The sequence below is a fragment of the Prionailurus bengalensis genome, chromosome A1 (genome assembly GCF_016509475.1).
Source record: "Prionailurus bengalensis isolate Pbe53 chromosome A1, Fcat_Pben_1.1_paternal_pri, whole genome shotgun sequence".
NCBI classification, from domain to species: domain Eukaryota; kingdom Metazoa; phylum Chordata; class Mammalia; order Carnivora; family Felidae; genus Prionailurus; species Prionailurus bengalensis.
Genome location: NC_057343.1, coordinates 145,992,468 through 146,007,015, shown reverse-complemented (window position 1 = coordinate 146,007,015; position 14,548 = coordinate 145,992,468). Strand labels below are relative to the sequence as shown.

The 14,548-nt window shown below is 38.5% G+C and overlaps 1 protein-coding gene and 1 pseudogene across 4 annotated transcripts in view; both read left to right on the top strand.

The window, feature by feature from the left end:
• The window catches only part of SSBP2 (single stranded DNA binding protein 2), a 318,553-nt gene that overhangs the window by 28,142 nt on the left and 275,863 nt on the right, over positions 1–14,548 (top strand). The window lies entirely within an intron of this gene.
• On the top strand, positions 1,482–2,717 carry LOC122490524 (annotated as a pseudogene).

Here is a 14,548-nt window from a genome sequence, read left to right as displayed (position 1 = left end):
GTAAGGTTAGGTTTTGTATTTGGGACCTTTCTTGCTTCTTGAGATGGGCCTCAACTGCAATGCATTTTCCTCTTAGGACTGCCTTTGCTGCATCCCAAAGGGTTTGGACTGTTTGTTTTCATTTTCATTTGCTTCCATGTTTTGTTTTGTTTTAATTTCTTCTTTAATTTCTTGGTTAACCCATTCATTCTTTAGTAGGATGTTCTTTAACCTCCATGTATTTGAGGGCTTTCCAAATTTTTTCTTGTGATTGATTTTAAGTTTCATAGCATTGTGATCTGAAAATATGCATGGTAGGATCTGTCTTTTTGTACTTGTTGAAGGCTAATTTGTCACCCAGTATGTGATCTGTTCTGGAGACTGTTCCATGTGCACTCGAAAAGAGTGTATATTCTGCTTTAGGATGAAATGTTCTGAATGTATCTTTTAAGTCCACTTGATTCAGTGTGTCTTTCAAAGCCATTGTTTCCTTGTGGAAATTCTGCTTAGATGATCTGTTGTTGTAAGTGGGGTATTAATGTCCCCTACTGTTATGGCATTACTATCAGTGAGTTTCTTTCTTTCTTTCTTTCTTTCTTTCTTTCTTTCTTTCTTTCTTTCTTTCTTTCTTTCATGTTTATTTTTGAGAGAGAGAGATAGAGACAGAGACAGAGAGAGACAGAGGGTGAGCAGGGGAGGGCAGGGATAGGGAGACAGAGAATCTCAAGTAGGCTGCAGGCTCTGAGCTGTCTGCACAGAGCCCAACATGGGGCTCAAGCTCACAAACCATGAGATCATGACCTAACTTGAAGTTCGACACTTAACCAACTGAGCTACCCAGCTGCCCCTCAGTGAGTTTCTTTATGTTTGTTTTTAATTCTTTTATATATTTGGGTGTTTCCAATTTGGAGGCATAAATATTTACAATTGTTAGCTCTTCTTGATGGATAGACCCCTTAATTATGATGTATGCCCTTCTTCCTCTCTTATTAGAGTCTGTTTTAAAATCTAGTCTGTATGATATGAGTATGGCTATTTCAGCTTTCTTTTGACATCCATTAGCATGATAGATTGTTCTCCCTCCCCTCATTTTCAATCTGCAGGTGTCTTTAGATATAAAATGAGGCTCTTGTAGGCAGCATATAGATGAATTTTGTGGGTTTTGTTTGTTTTTTTTTTCTTTTTAAATTTTATTTTTTTAGTTTACATCCAAATTAGTTAGTTTTTGTTTTTAGTATTTGTTTTTAGTATTGTATTTTAGTATTTGTAGTTAGTATTAGTTTTATGTTATTTTTATGTTATTTTTGCTCCCCTTCCCTTATGATCATCTGTTCTGTGTCTTAAAGTCCTCATATGAGTGAAGTCATATGATATTTGTCTTTCTCTAATTTCACATAGCGTAATACCCTCTAGTTCCATCCATGTAGTTGCAAATGGCAAGATGTCATTCCTTTTGATTGCCGAGTAATACTCCATTGTGTGTGTCTGTGTGTGTGTGTGTGTGTGTGTGTGTACACACCACATCTTTATCCATGATGAATTTTGTTTTTTAATCCATTCTGATACCCTGTGTCTTTTGATTAGAGCATTTGGTCCATTTACATTCAGAAATATTGTTGAAAGATGAGCCCCTGCTTCAACTGAAAGTGGCCATTGACCTTTCAAGCTTTTGAGAAGTGATGCAATAGAATAGTATTTCAAAGAAAAATGGTTATCGAAATTTGGGATCTGTTTTTCCCTCCCTGTGGCGCTAGCCCTGCGGGGGAAATCGCCAAGAGGAGAGCTCTTGGGACTGCAGGCACCGAGGTTGGCTGTCCAGCACCACCTGAGTGCATAGGTAAGGGCACCCCTTCAGCAGTCAGAGCAGGCAAACTGTGCATGACCGCGCCTGCCGTCCACCTTTGATCTGGGGAGGAAAAACCAGAAGCTCCGCATCCCCTCCCCCTCCACCAATTCGGATACCCCCCAGAGACTCGTTTTGGGGTTCTCACTGACTTCCAAGAAGGACACGTGCCCCTCTCTGGTCCCGGCATGGGAAGCTACTTGTTTTTGCTGCGCTGACCCCTTTCCCATGACCCTACGGTGCCTCGAGTCCTCCGGGAATGGAGTGGAAGGGACGCAGAGCCAGTGTGGGACCTCAGGGTCCGCGGAAGAGCCGTCCCCGGAGGCGGCACGTCTGGCGAAGGCTCTATAGGAACTGAGTCAAACAGGTTGGTACTGGGGAAGTATGACTGTTAATGAAGCCAAGGAGAAATTTAAAAAGGCACCAGAAAGAACTTTCTTGATTAGAGATAGCTCTCATTCAGACCACCTACTAAAAATATCTGTTAAAAGATCGGCTGGACCAACTAATCTGCAAATCGAATACCAAGATGGGAAATTCAGGTTGGACTGTATATCGTATGTCTCAAGTCCAAGTTTAAACAGTTTAACACAAGTTTGACACTGTGGTTAATCTGACCGACTACTATGTTCAGATGTGCAAGGATAAGTGGAGAGGTCCAGAAGTGCCCTCGAACGACACCGTTCACTTTTATCTGACCAAACCGCTCTACACATCAGCCCTGCCTCTGCAGCATCTCTGTAGACTCTCCGTTATGGAGATGCACCAGTATCATCTGGGGACTGCCTTTACCAACAAGACTAAAAGATTACTTGGAAGAATATAAATTCCAGGTATAAGTGTTTCTCTTTTTCTAAACATGCCTCCTATAAAGTATCTCCGAATGCAGCTATGTTAAAAAAATAAATAAAATAAAAAATAACCAACACTTGAGTCACTACTCTGGCTAACTATTCGGAATTCTAAAAACAGCTGAAGTGCATGTAATTTAAATGTGTGAGGAGGTAGCTAGGTATTTAAAGTTTCCCCAAATGTTTTCACCTGAGTGATGCTTCCCTTCCTAAGGCTGACCAAGACCAGCAGATCCTTTTAAGTTGAAAGCAAAATGCCGCGAGTGGAGGCTGAAGGAACATTTTATCAGAATGCCTTGCCTTCCCCAGGTTTCTGTTTGTTAGGTGGAAGGCCCAGGCCCTGGTAGTAGAGAGAGAACTCCACGCAGGACCACTGAAGAAATAGAAGCAACAAACTGATGCAGGCTTAGCTTTAATTTCACATGCCTGGTGATCAGAGTCTACTTGAGGACATTTTCTGTTTTTGCATTCTGGATGTACCTAGGTGTTTCGTTAAACAGATACTGCTTGTGAGTATTTATCCTTCTTTTTATGCAATTAACCAAATCAGCCAAAAAAGTGACCACGAAATCCTGAATTTGACTTTTTACTACATATATGAACTCTCTCATGAGTACCTTAGTAATCCATTTTAAGGGAGCCTTATTTCAGAAATATTTCAAACTGGTACAAATGGAAAAGACTTTGTTTTTTCCTTTAAGGCTAAAGACAAGAAGGTTGTGCTCTACAGATGCAACTCAATCCCTGTTAATAAAACCATGTAGATACAGGCATTTTATCCTTTGAAGTAGCTGTATCCCAACCTGTTGCCATTGACTTTTGGGAAATGGCTTTAGAAATTTCCAAGTTGTCCTTGAATTGTGTGACCAGGTAGAATACTTCGACTTAATTTTCTTCCAGAGATAGGGGGATACCTGCCTGTTTTTCAAAGTGTTTATTTACTGCTGTTACTATTTGATTAGAATGTATTAAATAAAAATACTAGGCTTAAAAAAAAAAGAAATATTGTTGAAAGATGAATTTACCATTCTTACCTGTAGAGCTCTTGTTTCTGGTAATGTTCTCTAATTCTTTGTAGTTTTTTTGCTTTGGTCTTCTTTTTATTTTTCTCCACTCACAGAGTCCCCCTTAAAATTTCTTGCAGGGCTGGATTAATGGTCATGGACTCCTTTAGCTTTTGTTTGTCTGGGAAACTCCATCTATTCTGAATGACAGGCTTGTTGAATAAAGAATTCTTGACTGCATATTTTTTCTCATTCAGCACATTGAATATTTTCTACCACTTCCTTCTGGCCTGCCAAGTTTCAGTGGACGGGTCTACTGCTAACCCTATATGTCTATTCTTGTAGGTTAAGGGCCTTTTGTCCCTGGCTGTTTTCTTAATTCTTTCTTTGTATTTTGCAGGTTTCATTATGATATGTCATGGTGCTGACTTGTTTTGTTGATTTTGAGGGGAGTTCTCTGTGCCTCTGGGACTTGGATGTCTGTTTCCTTCCCCAGATTAGGGAAGTTATCAGCTATAATTTGTTCAAATAAACTTTCTGTCCCTTTTTCCCACTCTTCTTCTGGGACTTCTATGATATGGATATTGTTTTGTTTATGGAATCACTAAGTTCTCTAAGTCTCCCCCTTGTGATCTAATAATTTCGTTCCCCTCTTCTTTTCAGCTTCATTATTTTCCATGATGTTATCTTCCGTATCACTTTTCTTTCCTCTGCTTCTTCAACCCTTGTTGTGACTGTATCTAGTCAGTATTGCCTCTCACTTGTAGCATTTTTTTATTTCAGCCTGACAGTTTTTAGGTCTTTGATCTCTGTAGCAAGGGTTGTCTGATGTCTTCTGTGCTTTTTTCAAGCCCAGCTATTAGTCATATTACTGTTGTTCTAAATTCTTGTTCAAATATTTTGCTTATATCTGTGTTGAGCAGGTCCCTGGCTGTGATTTCTTCTTGACGTTTCTTTTGGATTGAATTCCTCTGTCTGGTCCTTTTGGTTAAGTTTCTGTCTTTTACATGTTTTAAAAGCTTGTTATGTTCCCTGCACCTGAGTGTACTTCTGAGAGTCATACACTGTCCGGGGCCTGGCCCTTCAGGAAGTGTTTCTGGTATATGCTGTGTGCACTCTGCTGTTGTGTTTTCACTGCTCTTTCCCACCAGTCAGTCTACTGCAGAGCTCATCCTTGATTGCAGTGGGGACTGTTTGCACCTTAAACTAGGTGTGCTTTGATTCGTTTTTTTGAAGTAAGCCTGGAAAAAGGGGGGAAAGAACCCAAAAAAAGAGAACAGGAAAGGGAACAACAGTAAGAAAAACCAAACAGAGAATCAAGAACTTAGGGTTTTTCCAAAGAAAAGGGGAAAAAAGAAAGAGAAAGAAAAGAATAAAAAGGCCTGATCCAAAAAGAGAGAGAGAGAGAGAGAGAGAGAGAGAAAAGGAAATGAAAAAAACAAACAAGAAACTATGAGCCTGATTCCAAAAGAAAAAAGTAAGAAGAAAGAAAAAATAGGAAAAAAAAAAAGAATTAACCCTTGTCCTATTTTCACCAGAACTACAGGTATCATTTTGAAGCACTCGATTTTCAGTACACTTGGTGCATGGTGGGTGCTGGCTGTGCTAGTCCTCTAGAGGAGACACCTGCTGTGTTGGCTCAGAGTAAGTCTTGTCCCAGTAAATAAGCAGTTGCCAGGCACATGGTGGGGGAGGGTGGGCTGATGGGGGAGGTGGGGGGTGTGTGGTTTGGTGTATGCAGGTCCCACCTCCATTGGGGGCCATTGTGTTGCTCTCTGAAGTTATACTGTATTTGTCTTGGGGGGAAATGGTGCCACCCCAATCTCTCATCCCTGGACAGTTGATCTCACAGCTCTCACTGTTCTAGCAGCCGTCACAGAATGGCAAAGACAGCTTGCCCAGTGCCACAACTCTTCTGCTTTTTTCTTTGGCACGCGGCTGGGATTCAAAACCTGATGTCTTAAAGGACCTGCCCCTGCATAGATCTGCCCCCCTCCACTGTAGTAGAATCTCTCCACGCTGTCTGAAGCCCCTTGAACCTGAAAAACAGTCCCATGCCTGTATAGTTTGCAGAATCAATAGTGTAGCACCGCTAAAGGCAGCAAAGTTAAATTCCTTCTGGGTGTGCCTCTGTCCCCTATTGATGAAAGGCCTTTGGTGCCTGCAGGGTCTTTTATTAGGGAGGCAATATACCCTTTTCTAAAAGTACTCCAGGAAGGGGGAAGCCTCTCTCTGATTGTACCCCAGGGACCAGGCACCACAGCTCCCCTCCAGAGAAAGTTGCTCACTTCTAAAACCTCAGAGTTTGTGCTCCAAATGCTCTTTGCAACACAAAGACCCCTGTGGCACTCAACCTCCTGTTCCCAATTCCATGGTCACTAGAGATTTCCTCTTGTGTGAACTGGATGCCACACTTTCTCAACCTCTGCTTTCTCTCCCTTTTGTTTCTCCATGAAAAGAGTTCCCTCCTGTCTGTGGCACCACCGTTTCCCTTTCCCCCAACTCACATCCACACACTGTACACCTGCCATGCTGTCTCCCTCCAACAGTGGAGATCCTTTCTCCATTCCACAGATCGATTTCCTGGGTATTCCAAGTGATCTGACCTCAATATAGCTGTGTTTGAGGGATGAGGAAAGCCCAGTCCCCCACGTCCCCCACTTCTCTGCCATCTTAACCCCTCCTAACATTTTCATCTTACAATTGGAAATTTGTAACTTTCGAGCACCTTCACCCATTTAGTCCAACCTCCACCTTTGGCAACTGCCAATCTGTTATCTGTGCCTATGAGTTTGTTTTTGTTTTTATTTTTGTTTTGATTCTACATGTGAGATCATACAACATTTGTTTTTCTCTGTCCTCCTTCACTTAGCATGATGTCTACAGTGTCTGTTCATGTTGTTGTAAACTGTGGAATGTCCTTTCTCATGGCTGAATAATATTCCATTGTATATAGATCTTTATCCATTTATCTATTGACAGACACTTAGGTTGTTTCAGTATCTTGGTGATTGTGGTTAGTGCTGCATGAATATGGGAGTGCAGATGATCTCTTAAAGATCCTGTTTTGGGGACACCTCACTGGCTCAGTTGATAGAGCATGTGATTCTTGATTTTGGGATTATAAATTTGAGCTCCATGTTGGGTGTAGAGAATATTTAACAGTAAAATCTTAAAAAAGGGGGGGTGCCTGGGTGGTTCTGTCAATTAAGCATCTGACTTTGGCTCAGGTCAAGATCTTGCCATTCATGAATTTGAGCCTGCATCAGGCTCACTGCTGTCAGTCAGTACAGAGCCCGCTGAGGATCCTCTGTCTCGCTCAATCTCTGTACCCCGCCCCCCTCCCGTGCTAATGCGTGCTTTCTCCCTCTCTCAAAAATAAACACACATTTTTAAAAAGATTTAAAAAAATAAAAAATAAAGATCCTCTTTTTATTTTCTTCAGGTATATCTTCAGAAGTGGGATTGCTGGATCATATGATAGTTCTATTTTTAATTTTTTTAGGGTATACATTTATTAAAAGGGTCAAAATTCAATCTGTTTTTAAATTTTTTGAAAACCTCCATTCTGTTTTTTTTTGTTTTTTGTTTTTTTAGTACCTGCGTGAATTTATATTTCCACCAATAGTACATCCTCACCAACACATTTTATCTCTTGTCTTTTTGATAACTATTTTAACAGGTGTGTGGTGATATCTCATTGTAGTTTTGATTTGTATTTCTTTGAGGATTAGGATTCCTTTTCATATATCCCTTGATCATTTGTATATCTTCTTGGGAGAAATGTCTGTTTCAGTCCTTTCCCCATTTTTCAATTGGTTTACTTGGGGTTTTTTTTGCTATTGAATTTTAGGATTTTCTTACATATTTTAGTAGTTAATCCCTTATCAGGGATATGACTCGCAAATATTTTCTACCATTTTGTAGGTTGCCTTTTCACTCTGTTGATTGTTTCCTTTACTCTGCAGAAGTTTTTTTTAGCTTGATGTAGTCCCACTTGCTTGTTTTTGCTTTTGTTGCCTTTGCTTTTAGTGTCATATCCAAAAAAGTTACTTCCAAGACCGCTGTCAAGGAGCTTACCCACTGTGTTTTCTTTTAGGAGTTTTATGATTTCAGGTCTTAAATTCAAGTCTTTAATGCATTTTGAGTTGATTTTTTTGTGTATGGTGTAAGATAAGGGTCCAGTTTCATTCCTTTACATATGGCTATCTAGATTTCCCAGCAACATTGATTGAAGAGACTATCCTTTTCCCTTCTATATCTTGGTTTCTTGGTTGTAAATTAATTGACCATATGTACATGACTTTATTTCTAGTGTCTCTAGTCTCTTCCATTGATATATATGTTTTTATTCCCATACCATACTGTTTTGATTACTATAGTTTTATAATATAATTTGAAATCAGCAAGCATGATGCTTCCTTTCCTAGCATTCCTTGGTTATTCAGGGTCTTTTGTGGTTCCATACAAATTTTAGGATTATTTTTTTCTATTTTTGTGAAAAATATCATTTGAGTTTTGATAGGGATTGCATAAAATCTTAAATTTTTTTAAATGTTGATTCATTTTTGATAGAGAGAGACAGAGTATGAGCAGGGTAGGGGCAGAGAGAGAGGGAGACACAGAATCCGAAGCAGGCTCCAGGCTCTGAGCTGTCAGCACAGAGCCCAACGTGGGGCTAGAACTCACAAACTGTGAGATCATGACCTCAGCTGAAGTTGGATGCTTAACCAACTGAGCCACCCAGGCACCCCTGGATTGCATAAAATCTTAGATCACTTTGGGTAGTTTGGACAGTTTAGCAATATTGATTCATCCAATCCATGGACATGGGATATCTTTGCATTTATTTGTGACCAGTTTTTTGAGTGATGTGTGATAGTTTTCATTGTAGAGATCTTTCACCTTCTTGGTTAAATTTGGTCATATGTATTTTATTCTTTTTGATGGTATTCTATTATTATTACTTTTATTTATTTTTAAGATTTTAAGTAATTTCTACACCCAATGTGGGGCTGGAACTTACAGCCCTGGTATCAAAAGTCACACTCTCTGCTACCTGAGCCAGCCAGTCACCCCTAAGTGGGATTACTTTTAAAAGTTTCTCTAACAGTTCATCGTTAGTGTATAGAAATTATTTTTATACATTGATTTTGTATCCTGTACCTCTACTGAATTGATAAATATTGGATGAATGAATGTTAAATGAATGAGTTTCTAAGTGGTGGTTTATTTACATTCACTGTCTTCTAATAAAAATCTCAAAGTATACATATTTGATGAATTTATTTTGTTTTAGTGCACAATAGCAGTTGGAGTTAATTTGTAGCCATTATTTAAAGAAGGTTGTACCAGATTTTTTCGTGTGATTTCTTTAATAATCCACAACAATTTTGTGAAGTTATTATATCCCCTGTTTACAGGTGATGAAACAGTGTTGACACTTACCCAAAGCCACTTAAATAGTAAGTGGCAGAACTGAGATTTGAACCTACATCTATCTATAACTAAAGTCAACACTACTCAACTTTGCTGCTTCCTAAATTAATGATTAAGTTGTCTGGAAAATTTGCTTCTGATGAACACTTTCTTTTCCCAATGATGCTGGATAAATGAGGTGTTACTGTAATAGGTGTTAATTGAATGGTGCAGAGAGTAAGTGCAAAAGATATTAAAGAAGGGAAAGGTGTTTGCCGAAGTCATCAGGGAAGCTTCTTGGAGTAATTGTGGGACTTTAGTCACTCAATTAGTGTTGTGAAAGTGTTCTCAGTGCCAGAACTTTTAGGATATATGGGATACAAATACGTATAGAGGAGAGTAGAGGTATTCAGTTTGGACAAAGTTCTTAGGGGCTTGGAGGTATTGTGGTATTTTGAAAGAAGTAAGGAGGACTAGTGTGGCTAGAAGAGAGGACTTAGGTTGGAGAAAAGTAGGATATTGAAAAAGTGGGTGAGGATCATTGGGGATAGTATATAATCTATACAGAATTTAATTTGGGGGGAGATGCCAGTAACAGTGGCATTGTGGCATAAAGTTATATTTTAGGAGGGTCAATCTGTTAGTAGTGTGCAGGTTTTAAATTAGAATAGTGCAGCATTGGATGCACAGTGACTGAAGAGTGGCACTTCTGGTCCTGGGCTTGAATTGCACCTTTCCTACTTGCTATTTTATGAGCTTACAATGTTATTTCACTCACTGTCCTTCTGTTTGTCCTCTGTGAAATGGGAGTTGAACCTTTTGCCTTTTGCTTTTGCCTTTTGGGTCCTAGGTATGGGGAAGAATTACTCCCTTCTCTCAGTTCAGATTTGTATTTGTTTAGTGTTTTCTTTTCTTTTTTTTTTTCAATGTTTGTTTATTTTTGAAGGAGAGAGAGAGAGCACGAGCGAGCTTGGACACATGCGCTAGCACGAAGTGGGGAGGGGCAGAAGAGAGCCTGAGACAGAATTAAAGCAGGCTCCAGGCTCTGAGCTGTCAGCACAGAGCCCATCAAGGAGCTCAAATTCACAAACCATGAGATCCTGACCAGAGCCAAAGTCGGTTATCCAGCCCACTGAGGCGCCCCTGGTGTTTTCTTTTTAAACCTCAGGTGAAACAAATTCAGTTAATCAGATTTCTCAGATAATGGCACAGTATTAGCTTTGGCAAGTACAGGGCTTTCTTTTGTTTTATTTTATTTAAAGTAGTTTGCATTTGGGTTGCCTGGCTGGCTTGATTGGTGGAGTGTGCAACTCTTGATCTAAGGGTTGTGAGTTCGAGCCCCGTGTTGGGTATAGAGATTACTTGAAAATAAAACATCTAAAAAATAAAAAATAAATTAAAAAATGTAATACCCCTACCCCCACTCCCCTTAGGAAAAAAAATTCTCATATATCCACAATTTCTATTCTCATTCTTTGTCTCCGTAGACATCCATACTAATGTTTTTGGGTATGTCTGTGTCTTTAAAAAAATGTGGTGTTTTGTGCACATAAGTGTTTTTAATTTATATTAGTGATATTCTGGTATAGATCTGTTTCAATTTTCACTTAACCCTCTAAAAATGCCTTTTTGATGGAAAACTTCATACAAGTGTGCAGAAAGTACTATAACTCCCATGTATCCATCATCCTTCATTAGCAATTATCAACTCATAGCTAATCTGGCTTAATAAATATTTCAAATTACTTCTCCCTTTGCCTCCCCAACCCCCACAACTTCACCTCTACATACTATATTTTTTCAAAGAAAATCAGAGATTTTTTTCTGTATTTCAGTGTTCAATACTTTAGAAATATCTGTTTAAGTCTGTATATATTTCATAACTTGTGCCTGCTGTAGCTATTTCAGAGTATATATCTGCCATATATATCTTCCTCTGGTGATGATAACCTAGACTGCCTTTAATTTCCTGATACCACAAACAACTCTATGATTTCCATTTTCATACAAGTCTTCTTTCATACAAGAACTTCTTGGAGAACTCTGATTTTCTAGAGAAAGATGTCTGGATCACAGGGTAGAACATACTTCATTTCACTAAGTGCTGTCAGCTTGCTTTCCAGAATGGCTGTAGCACTTTACATTTTCACTAACAATACATGAGAGTTCCCCTTTCCCTCTACTTCCACTGATACTTGATATTATCTCACATTATACTTTTGCTGGTCTGATATTTATAAAGTGGTATGTCATTACTTACTTTTTCATTTATTTGGGGTTTGGTTTTTTGTTTTGTTTTTTTTTTGTTTTTTGTTTTTGTTTTTTTGAGAGAAAGAGCGAGCAAGAGGCGGGGCAAGGATAGAGGGAAAGTGAGAGAGAGAATCTTTTTTTTTTTAATTTTTTTTTTTCAACGTTTATTTATTTTTGGGACAGAGAGAGACAGAGCATGAACGGGGGAGGGGCAGAGAGAGAGGCAGACACAGAATCGGAAACAGGCTCCAGGCTCTGAGCCATCAGCCCAGAGCCCGACGCGGGGCTCGAACTCACGGACCGCGAGATCGTGACCTGGCTGAAGTCGGACGCTTAACCGACTGCGCCACCCAGGCGCCCCGAGAGAGAATCTTAAGAAGGTCCATGCTCAGCAGGAGCCGAGTCGTGCTGATGTGGGGCTCGATCTCACGACTCTGAGATCATGATTTGAGCCAAAATCAAGAGTCGGACCCCTAATAAGACTGAGCCACCCAGGTACTCCCAAACTCTTTTTTCTTATTCACTTTGTTCACCCACTTTATTTGGATTTCTGCTTAAATATTGTATCCTTGACCATCTTATTTAAAGGAGTACTCTTCATCATCTTCTATCTTTGTTTTGCTTTATCTTTCTTTATACTGTTTATCATAAAAAACATCGTATATTAATCTTATTATGTATATTTCTATAGGTAATCCAGTGCTCAAGTGCCTTCCTTTGAAGGATGGGATCTTATCTATGTTTTATATACCTGTGACTCTTGCCCTTAAAATGTAGATGCTCAATAAATATTTGCGGGGTGAATAAATGTGAATTCACTGTTCATATCCTTTACCATTTTCCCTACTCAGCAGGATTTCCTTGAATATTCTAGACACTAACCTCGTTGATTTTAGACACTGTAATATAGTCTGTTAATTTTGTCTGTGGTGTCCTCCTTTGATAAGGAATCCTTAATTTTCTCTCTTTTTTTTTTTTTTTTTGAAGTTTATTTATTTTTGAGAGAGAGAAAATGCAAGTGGGGGAAGGGCAGAGGGAGAATCCCAAGCAGGGTCCATTCTAATGGACAGAACCCAATGCAGGGCTCAAACCCCTGAAGTGTGAGATCATGACCTGAGCCAAAGTTGGACACTTAACTGACTGAGCTACCCAGGCACCCCAGGAATCCTTAACTTTCAAGTGGTTAAATTGTCTTATCACAACACGAAAATCAATACATTGTGATTCGTGTTGTTGTGGTCTGAAGAAATCCTTTTCTATCCTGATATCACACATTCCCCTATGTTTTCTTCTATTTGCTTTACAGTTATATTTTATATTATTTGTATTTTATGTTTGTTGTATTTTACATTTGAGTCTCTAATCCCTAAGGAGTTTATTTTTGTGTAAAAGTAAACATGTAAAGTGTCGTGTTTGATTTTATTTTTCTTCCTGTAGAATACAAGCACTTTGTACTTTTCCTATTTACTTGTAGTACACCCTTACCATATATGAGTTCTTTCTCACATTTCATTGATCATTTGTCTGTTTCTGTCTAGTATCACAATGTTTTTATGACAGTGGCTCTTTGCACTATGTCCTAAAGTCTAGTGGAGCAATTGACCTAGCAATGTATACAACAATAGCAACCAATACAATCAAATAACTAAACTGAAAAAAATTGCATGAGACTATTATAGAGGAATTTTAAAGCTCTATTAAAGGATATAAAAGAAGACATAACTAGTAGGAGAGAAATACCATGGGATGACTTAATGTAACAAAGATGTCATTTCCCCCAGATTAATCTATAAACTCAAATGCAACTGTAATAAAAATTTCAGTAAGATATTTGAAGACCTCAGCATATTTATTCTAAAATTTACTTGGAATGTTTTATAAGTAAGTGTTGCTTTTTGAGATAAATGTATACTTTCATAGTACTTTGTATACTATGTTTTTTAGTGACTAGTTTTTGCATTCTTACAGATGGGCAGTTGATTGTAGACAGCATAGGAGGAAAGAAAGCAGCAGAGATAAGTGTTTGGATTAGCAGTGATAGAAATTGTGGTAGTGGCAGCAAGTAGCACTCTTAGCAGAGAAACAGAAAAGATAGAGAAAGAAAAGTGAGTTGGAGAAATATATAACCCTTCCTTGGCTCTGGGAAGATGAATGTGGTAAGACCAGAGGACAAACAGCCACCTGTAATGCTCCTCAATATTGTGCCTTATCTATGCCATGCTAATGACTCATATACCGCATCCAGTTCAACAGTCTGTGTGGAATACTTAACTCTCTGGGGTATAGCGTCTGTAGCAGGTTTCTGTGAGATGTAGCTTTATAATAGATGCTCATAAATCATGGTGATCGTGTGTGTGTGTGTGAGGGGGAGCGTATTTATATGTATACACATATATATATAAATATACATATACACACACATATATATATAATTTTTTTTAATATTTTATTTTCTTTTTAAGTAATATCTACAGCCAACGTGAGGCCTAAACTTACAACCCCGAGATCAAGAGTCACATGCTATACTGAGTGAGCCATCCAGGCGCCCCTCTTGATGTATTTAACATGTCAGGGAAATAGATGTTAGTTTCAATAAAAACTAGTTAAAGTAAAAATAATACCTGTTCTTGGGTACAGGTTTCCATTTGGAAAACAAGGGCATCTAAAGCTATTCATTCCTTCAGTTTTCAGAGTCAGACTTTTACTTTGACTTACCTGTATTTTGTATACATACAATTGGATATACTCACAGCCTGAACATAGAATAAAAGCACTCTATATTTTTATGGAGACCATAAGTTGAAGAAGAATGGGGTTGAAGGAAATGAACCTTTATATTCTACTACCAACAATAATCAACCATATTGATGGCCTTCTATTAACTGGTCATTATGAATCTTTCCTCTTCCAGGAAACTGAGAACCTTCTTAAAGGACAAATTTATGTACACACACACACACACACACACACACACACACAGTTACATATAACTCTTAGTAACAGTGTGTAACAATTTGAGTAGGAGTAATGTAATCTCAGACAAGGTGCTAACTATTCATTTGTAACTCATATAGAACCTTCTTTCCGTTATTCAGGATAGTTCTTTTTTTTCTAAATGAGTGAATGTTAAAAGAGATTTGTTTTAGTTTATTTTTAAAAACTTCCTAATTTAGCAAAAGTAATAAAGGGTTTCTGATTTTTAA